Source organism: Cheilinus undulatus, linkage group 17 (genome assembly GCF_018320785.1).
Source record: "Cheilinus undulatus linkage group 17, ASM1832078v1, whole genome shotgun sequence".
Taxonomy (NCBI): Eukaryota; Metazoa; Chordata; class Actinopteri; order Labriformes; family Labridae; genus Cheilinus; species Cheilinus undulatus.
Window position 1 is genome coordinate 11,074,946 of NC_054881.1, and position 9,259 is coordinate 11,084,204.

Here is a 9,259-nt window from a genome sequence, read left to right on the forward strand (position 1 = left end):
AGATGCATTGACACCCAACTATGTGCAACAGTGTTGGCCACTATGATTAAACACAGAAGACCACACTTAAAGCCTGGTAAACACTATGATTCTGGGCTGTCCCTGATGAAAGTTGACCAACCGTGGCAATATCTTTGGTCATGGCTTGAAAACTGTAGTCCTACATCACACCGTTGTCATGGTCTTGCAACCAAAGATAGCCTGTGACAAAATTCTGACAGTGTCAGAAATTTAGGATGACCATCCCACAATGTGACTGCTGCTACGATCTACATCAACTAACCAACCAATAAGGAATGTAGCAAGAAATTACCATAAAAGTGACACTGGCGCTAACAAACAAGTTAGCATTACAACAGGGACAATGCCAAAACACAGAAGTTTGTGAGATTCCAACAGGGAGGAAGATGTTGAGCTCAGATGTTTGTCTAACAGTTAGAACAGCATTGACGATGCTTTGCTTCGTTATTTACCACAGCACTGGCCGCGTAGATGCATGACACACACTGTCATAGTCTGCGATTCAGTGCCGTTTGGTGGGAGCTGTCATCGTACAGATTGCACACATCAGACTTGATGTCATATGACATTCATGTCTCACAGTGTGGCCTTCCAGAAAAGTATAAGATTGCAAAAAACAACCAGACAAATGCCAGACATGAAATACCTTAACAAGAGATTTTACCACACCAAGGCCAGCCACACACTCCAGATTTTAAATCCATTTTCAGGCCAGATTCTCATCTCCCGATGATCGTGGGGGCATACCCCAAGTGAGTCTTGTCATAAACGATTATTTACCTGAATAAATCCTAAATTTGTGGTGTCAACAGGATTATTTTACTTTGTGTCTGCGCCTCCCAAACCTCGAATTATAAATATCAACCAAGTTTGATGTGTAAGATTCAAGGTTGTAATGCTGAAATACCTACAACGACCAGTTAGACTGCAGACCAGGTAGCATCCCCAGCAAGATGTCACAGACTTTCACCGCTCACAAACATCAACACCACCGCACCTTCATTCAGCCAGGATTATATTCTGTTTCTAATTTTTACTGCAACTCTTTTGCATGTCAGGACAACTTTTTGTGAAGGGACAGCAAGCCAAGGATAGCGTTAGTCATCCATGTTTACCTTTAATTCTTAAGTCACGTTTTATCACACCATTCTGTGAAATCTCATGTGAGGTCAGACAGTCTGGCTGATTTAGCTAGTGTGCAACAAGCGGCAACCTCCGGTCCTGAAAAATGAAGCAATGCGGAAGTGCAAAAAATTGCTATACCGCGAGTGTCCACTTGAGGCTGGCTGCAGGAACACTAGAAGTCCCGTCTGGACACATGTCAAACAGCCGATTTTTACACTAGAAATAAAATGATTTACAGCCTGGTTCAAAACACCCAACATATCTCATTCGCTAGTGTGTTATTGTGCTCCCACTGTACGGGGATTAATGTTATTGTACCATGATTGTTTGGATTATATTTAGGATGAAAGCTGATTGGCACGTCTCATTTGATTGACAGATAGCTCGGCAGGGAGAGGCTCCGTTTCTGTCAACCAGAATGCTAGCTAGCAGGCTGACAGGAAGTCGCGCTTAGTGGGCGGGCTGATAGGTTGATCCAAAGTTTTTTATATATTATTACAATATGGAAGCCTCCACGGATTGGCTTCAAGAGCTGTTTGAGTCCGCCCATTGTAAGCATACAAATGACATCACACGGGGTTTGTCCAATTCTTTCTACAGTCTATGGTGTGCACTCAGAGGATAATAAAACTAAAAATTGTTTAAAACAGTCTGTGGTCTCCCATGTCTTTAAAACGGTTTAAATTTTTAAAAACCATCTAGTGTGTGGGCAGCCTAAGGGGATTGAAAGCAATGAAAATAAATGTCTTTTTAATAAACTTCACAGACAATTGGAAACATAGTGGAAACTCTGACTTTAGCATAAGAACCCTTCAGGATTTAGCTTCTTTTTAACCATGAATTGTCCAATTTATTAGTTCAGAAAGCTCCCTCTGAAGTGTCTCACAGTACATGAAGAGCTTTTCTGTCACACACTGAAACATCACTACGGACAAATTCCCTTCAAGTACCTCGAGTTTCTTTATAACCATCCCTTTTACGAACAATAATACAATATCTAACATGTTATTGTGAGCAAAAAAAATGCATTTCTAATTGTAAGAAATTGTTGGCATTGATAAATTATCCCAATCAAAATGCACACTTTAGAGTTTAAGGATGAAAAAAGAAACAAACTTCATTCCTTTGTACACTTTTTTGCCTCCTAAAATATAACAAATCAAGAAGAACAAAGAAAAAGGCATTAGTTTACAGAGCTCTGTTGGTCCTGCCTATAACGTACACATAAAATCCCACTAATTTATTCGTACACAAGGTTGATATAGTTCACATGGGCTGATATTTACAGATCTAAGCAGAAATTATCCCTGCCAACAATTGCCCACACCAACATCATGCCGACGATATTGTGCATCCCTGGCTTGGTTACTTTTAAATACCACGTGCTTTCAAATTATATATATTCTCCATTATTTTACTGACTTATAGCATCTAAAAAGTGCCAAAACTTTCAATGAAACAACAAATTATCACTCAAATTTTAGCCTACACCTAACAGGAGAGGCAAGAGAAAGCACAGTCAACATTGCAGATACAATTTGACAATGTACTGTACTAAAAAGTACTTCCAAAGTACTTGTACAATTTAGACAGTTTGCAGGAATTAGCTTGCAATTTCTGGTGATTAAAAACACTAAGACACACAATATTTGTTGCAGCATTCTTACATTTTGTTGCCTTGAAATTGAAACAGGTATCAATATAGGTTCAAATTGATTTGTATCATAAGAAAGTTTAAAAATATAGTACTGTGACAGATAACTCCACTGTCTAACAGCTAACAGTACTCATAATTCACAATTATTCAGTAATTCAAAACAAAAATGTGAAGAGATGTGGAAAGAAGAAAGGAAAACATGGCACTGACAAATGGTACATGTATTATTGAATCAAACTGCATTAATTTTCAGTATGTTTAACACACGCTTCAACACAGAACACTACTAATGGTTTTTAACCGTTTTTTACAACTAATATCGGTGTAAATAAATCTCGACAAAAGGCCAAATACCAGACATCCATAGCATAACGGAGGCCGCTTGTTTAAAGCTCTGCATTGGCGTTTTAAAAGGACTGAAATGGAAAATATCGGTCATATAGGGTGGACTGGTTCAAGTATTAAGGAAGATAATGCAAGGATAGTTCTCCCTCCTTAAGTACGGAGCCCTACTTAATTAAATCAAGGATAACCAAATTATAAAGTTAGACATAGCTGGGTTCACGTCGGATGTTGAAGCTAACGCTATGACAGCTAGCAGCATCCACACTTTGATTTCCACATTACTGCACGTCGATTTAATAAAATAATCAATTTGTGACAAGCTTGGTGCTGAAATAAACACACGAGTTCCATCTTTAACATAAATTATTGCTCCAAACTGCAGTTTTACTGCTCCAAGGTTAGTTTCAGATGCCGTGAACTCCTTGTAAGCTAATGCTAAATGTAGCACATGAAACTGACACCAGACAGATCGCTGCACGAAAACAAAAACAAAGTCTAACCACGAATTCACTCTCAAGAATTCAAAATATTGTATTATTACGTCTTAAATGTTGTCCGGAGCTCCTACGTGTCTGTTAAAACGTGTAGTAATGACACAGAAGTCAGAAAGGACCCGAGGTGTAGTTGCTGAACATCATAAGCAAAAAATGCTAGCTTGTGGCTAAAGAAAATGGCTATGTAAACATCAAGTGTAAGTGGCGAAGGCCCCGAGGAGCTGTGCATCGTTATTATAACCTAATACACGGCTGTGAAGACACTTCTGAATGCGTGTTCTTCTTTTATATTCAAGCAGAAATAAGAAAACACAACCATTTGCTCTCGCTTAGCAGTAGCTAGCCTCGACAGTGGAAACTAGCGAGACGGCGATCCCGTTTAACTTCCAGTCCAGTGTTCAAAACAACCTTGACAGGCCTGGGGGTGTACATGGCAGCGGTGGTTGTCATTTTTATACGCATTATTTACTTCGGAAAAGCTTTACAAATCACCCAAGACTCGTGCCAGCATTTCCAACCTTTCTTGGCTTTCAGTACGGTCAGACGACAGGGATGGGAATGTAGGACAAGGCGATTAAAAATGGCTGCTGCTCAGAACAAAGCAACAATAAAACTAGGCAGCGGAGAACACAAGCAAAAACAGAAGATTTAGCACAACTATCCGCGTGTATAACTCACCGATTCAAAGACTTAGAGTATCTTCTGGTCAGTGACAGTGATATATTTCCACAGAATGCTGTCTAATCAAAGGATGGATTGCGATTGTAAAGCCCAATCTTCATAGGTTGAACCGATAGCACTGTTGTTGCTGGGGTCCTACCCGGCCTGAAAATGAACAGGGCTGTGTGTAGGCTGGATCCGCTCGCCTGAGAGCGTCATACGTCATCCCATCACGTCCACGGAGAGAGGGAGCATGCGTCCTCTGCTGGCTGACTTCACCAACCCCAAAGAATTTATTTATTTAGCAATAAAATGTGTTTTATAGTATTTGTTTTTTCCAAAGGCGGACTCAGGATGTTTGAGGGCCAGGGGTGAGAATTATAAAAAGGGCACCTGCCGTATGGAGGGCACCAGCGCACTAAAGTCGTCATACATCTATAATGAAATAATCCTGAGTAAGATTAAACATTTTTATTACCATTTTACCAATGTCAACACACACACTAAATCAACATCTGGAAAAAAAGTTTTGCCCACTTAGAGCTGCACCTGCTCTTTGTCATGCTTTACCCACTTGAGGGGCATCTTAAAGGGAACTTTATCATGTTTTGCCCAATAAGATGGCACCTGACCCACACTTTGTCCATTTTTATTCACTAAAAGGGGGCCCTAGAAGGCATTATGCAAATTTTCCCATTAGGAAGGCACATTAAAGGGCACCTTGTTAATTAATTTGTTCAACTAAGAGTTTACCTTACAGGGCACTTTGTCAAATTTTGGCACCAAAGCAGGCGCTTTGCCAAATTTAACCCACTGACAGGGCACGTTTAAGGGCACTTAGTCATATTTACTCACTTTAAGGAGACTGAAGAGGGCTTTGTACAAATTTCCCCGACTTGGCACCAAAGAGGGGAGGGACTTGGACCAAATTTCATCCACTGACAGGGCACCTAAAGAGCACTTTATTTTTGTCCACTTGGATGGTGCCTCAAAGGGCACTTTGTCATTTTATGCCACTTAGACAGCAACTTACCATCCAATTTTTCAAAGTTTGCCTGCTTGGTGGGCACCTTGAAGGGCACTTTAAAAATGAAATCCACTTGGAAGGCACTCTTAAGGGCACTTGGTCAAATTCCTTTCATTTGAACAGCACCTTAAAGGGCACTTTGTCAAGTTTTGTCCACTTAAACAACAAAAAAGCAGACCTCTTGTAAAATTTTATTGCCTTAGATGATACCTTGAATGGGCACTTTGTCAAATTTTGCCCAACCACAGGGCAACAAAGTGGACACTTTGTCAAATGTTTTTCATTTACATAGTACTTCTGAGGGCATTTTGTGCCCACTCGAAGGGCACATTTCAAATTTTGCCAACTTAGATGACAGTTTACAGTGTATTTGTCAAATTGTCAAATTTGGCATTTTGTCATTTTTTTTCCACTTAAAGTGAACCTCAAAGGGTATTTAGTGTACACTTGGTGGGAGCCTTAAAGAGCACTTTGTCAAATCTCCCCAAGTCTGATCGCCATCTGCGGTTTAATTTCGCCAACTTGGTGTGCACGTTGAAGGGCACATTAAAGGGCACTTTGTCAAATTTTTCTCAGTGAAATGGTGAAAAAATGGGCATTTTGTCAACTTTTTTTTCCAAATTAGATCGTACAAAAGTGAGTACTTTGTCCAATTTTTCCAAATTAAATGGTGAAAAATGGGCATTTTGTCCAATTTTGCCAAATCAAATGATGAAAAGCGGGCACTTTGTCCAATTTTGTCCAATTAAATGTCAAAAAGTAGGCACTTAGTCAACTTTTTTAAAAATTAAATAGTAAAAAAGTGGGCACTTTGTCCAATTTTGCCCAATTAAATCGGGAAAGGTGGGTACTTTGTCCAATTTTGCCCAATTAAATTGTGAAAACATTGGTAATTTGTCCAATTTTGCTAAATTAGATGGTGAAAAAGTGGGAACTTTGTCCAATTTTGCCTAATCAGATGGTGAAAAAGTGGGCCCTTCATCCAATTTTGCCCAATTAGATGGAGACAAAGTGAGCACCTTGTCACATTTTGCCACAGGTCTCATGATACGACACATAGTCTGCATTTTGATCCTTTCTGTGGCACCAAAAATCAACGTCAGTGACAGATGACTAAAGGTGACGATGTCAGAAGCTTGACAGTGCTTGTTCATGTTCAGCCACAGATGGCTGGAGTACTGACATGCTGCCTTCACTAGAGGGAGCAACTGTCTCACTCTTTAAATCACTCAGCCACTGTATACATTTTTCTTGTTAGTCATTTTGATGCAGAAAGTCTTTTCATTAGCATGCAGTGTTTTAAAGAGCATGCATTTCTTCCTAATGCAGACCATTTTTAAAAAAAAAATAGAAACCAGAGTAAATGTTTTGCATTAAACAAGCTCAGAGTCTCACTCCCACAGAGGTCAGGTCAGGTTTTCTCAGTCTTTTGTAATGTGCATGACACAAACAGAGCATAAAGACACAACAGCATGCAGTGTGGTGTCTGTTGAGTCAGTGCATGAGGAGCCTGCAGAAACAGGCCTGCAGGCGCTATCAGCTCTTAGTCACAGGGATATTTTAGGTACATGCTTTGCAGGGCTGTTGTGGCCTTGATTTTGGCGCAAATTCAAACAAGAGGAAAGATGTTATTTGGTGACTTTGCCTTTAAGCAAATCGCCCTACTGTGTCCTTTGACTTTTACTGAGTTCTAAGATTCAAGCAATGGCTGCAGAGTGAGGAAAGCAGGACAAAATCAACTTTTAATTCAACATGAGGGTCAGTTTATGAGATATATGTGTGTTGTAATATTTTGGGGCTTAATAACCATCACATGACCTCTAAATGTTGATAACGACTGAGTATAGGAGGGTCATTTAAAGATAATAATCTCTTACTATCGCACCCTCTCAGCCAAGAAAAAATAGATATAGGCAGTTTCAGTTCCTGCTGCACATTGTTGCATCAGTTTTGTTTCCTGTCAGACTTTCTGTGGTGAGAGAAGAGTAACAGGAAATATATGTCAAAGGCAGTGAAGACACTCTACCTTAAATGGTAGAAATATTCCTGCAATGATGTTCCAACTATTTTGCTCTGTCCATGTCTTAAATGTTTGTGTGTCAAAAAATGTATATATATGAATGCATTTGAGTCCTAATACTGTCTGAAAAAGGCAACCAACCTGCAAAGGCTGAAACCCTCCAGAAAATTTGGAAACATGAGATGTGTTGCACAGGTGTGTAAAATCAAGCACCTAGCCATGTCTTCTACATTTGCAAACTTTTTTTGATACTAAATGTGTCGCTCTGAAGAGCTCAGTGACTTCACATGCCGTGCTGCAATGGAAGCCACCTTTGCAGTAAAAGAGTTTGTGAAATGTCATCCCTGCTGGATATCCCACAGTCAGCCGTGAGTGATAAGAAAGTGGAAGCGTTTAGGAACAACAGCAACGAAGCGGAAGACCATGTAAAATCAGAAAGCTGGGCCAACAACTGCTAAGGAGCATGGCGCCTAGAAGTCACAAACGCTCTGCTGATTCCATAGCTGGAGAGATCCGAACTTCCACTTCATAGAAGCCATAAAAAGTCTGGACATTTTGGACAGTACTGTCCTTCCAGCATGCTTGAGGTTCTTCTAACTGCGCAAGGACATGTGATAGCATGTAAATGAGAAAATACAGCATAGAAAGTTGATCATCAATGCTAATTTTTTTCATTCATAAAATTGGAACAGAAAAGACCTATGCACAATTTTTTTAAATGTATGCAAATTTCCTTAGCCCCTCAGCAGAGAGAGCCTGCGCCCCCCCAGAGATCTTTGGCGTCGCCTCTAGGAAGGCCCATCCTCCACCCTTAGGGGTCCACAATCATGCTGCACGATTTCATCACCTGCTATTTTTGCCACATGATATCATTGCAGTCATTTAGTGTGAAAAGCATCATTTTTAAGCTTTCTTTCAGTTTTTGTTTGATGTCAGTAGGCCAAGTAAAACAGGAAATATGATCATTTTAATTTGATATAAACATTAATTTTACCCATAGAGGAGAGTGTACCATACTGTACAGGACTGACACTGGAATTTTTTTCATAATTGCATTTTTTTTTTTTTGTAATTTCTTTTAAAAAATAACAATATATTGTTTTAAATAACAATTTAAGAAACATTTTTTGAGGTCCTATATCTAATTGGATTAAGAGTTTGGACTGTTAAATTTTAATATTCCTCATTTTAAAACAAACCCCTTTTCTAGTTTGATTGCCTGACCACATAATATTTCATCACACACACTTCTGTTTTATTTTGCTGACAGGGTTTTGCGCCATGTGATGCCTCATACAGTGCAATCATGTGATATCTAAACAAGTTCTTGTGTAGCCTGACTTTTAAACAGGAAGTGGAACTTTCAGTGGGATTAATCTGTCATAATCTCTGTTGTTTATGCACTGTCTAGTTGGACTCCTTAGTAGTTTTTACACCTCAGGTCACACATACACATTCACACACTGATGGCGAATGCATTCATACACTGTCATAAACCACCGATGCAGAAGCTGGAGAGATTTGGGTTGTCTCGCCCCATCACACATCGACATGTGACTCCACCCTCAGGTTGTGAGATACTCTAGCACTAAACCATAGCCACTGCTGATGATGGCATGGTCTTCCTTTAAGCTGTAGAGTCAGATTTAAATGAATAATACCTACAAATCATGTCTTATAGCACGGCACAGGTGCACGCTAACACATAAGGAGTCACTATTTACATGGGTGCTGGCGGTCTAGGGCGGTTAGTTTGTGTCTTGACCTGTTTCTTCTCTCCTGGGTGTCGAATATCTTTATCCTTGATTTCTGTGTCTCTGTCTGCTTAAAGACACAACTCACAAAATTAAGTCTAAAATCTAAAAAATGAACTGTTGTTTATTCGGAGTGTAAAAAAACATGAATTTTTA

The 9,259-nt window shown here is 39.6% G+C and overlaps 1 protein-coding gene across 2 annotated transcripts in view; it reads right to left on the minus strand.

The window, feature by feature from the left end:
- prrc2b (proline-rich coiled-coil 2B) overlaps positions 1-4,488 on the minus strand; it is a 42,797-nt gene extending 38,309 nt beyond the window's left edge. For both annotated transcript variants that reach the window (XM_041810127.1, XM_041810126.1), the window contains exon 1: positions 4,321-4,488. The gene's annotated coding sequence lies outside the window, so the exon portion shown is untranslated. The remainder of the gene's footprint in view (positions 1-4,320) is intronic.
- Between the last annotated feature and the right edge of the window lie 4,771 nt (positions 4,489-9,259).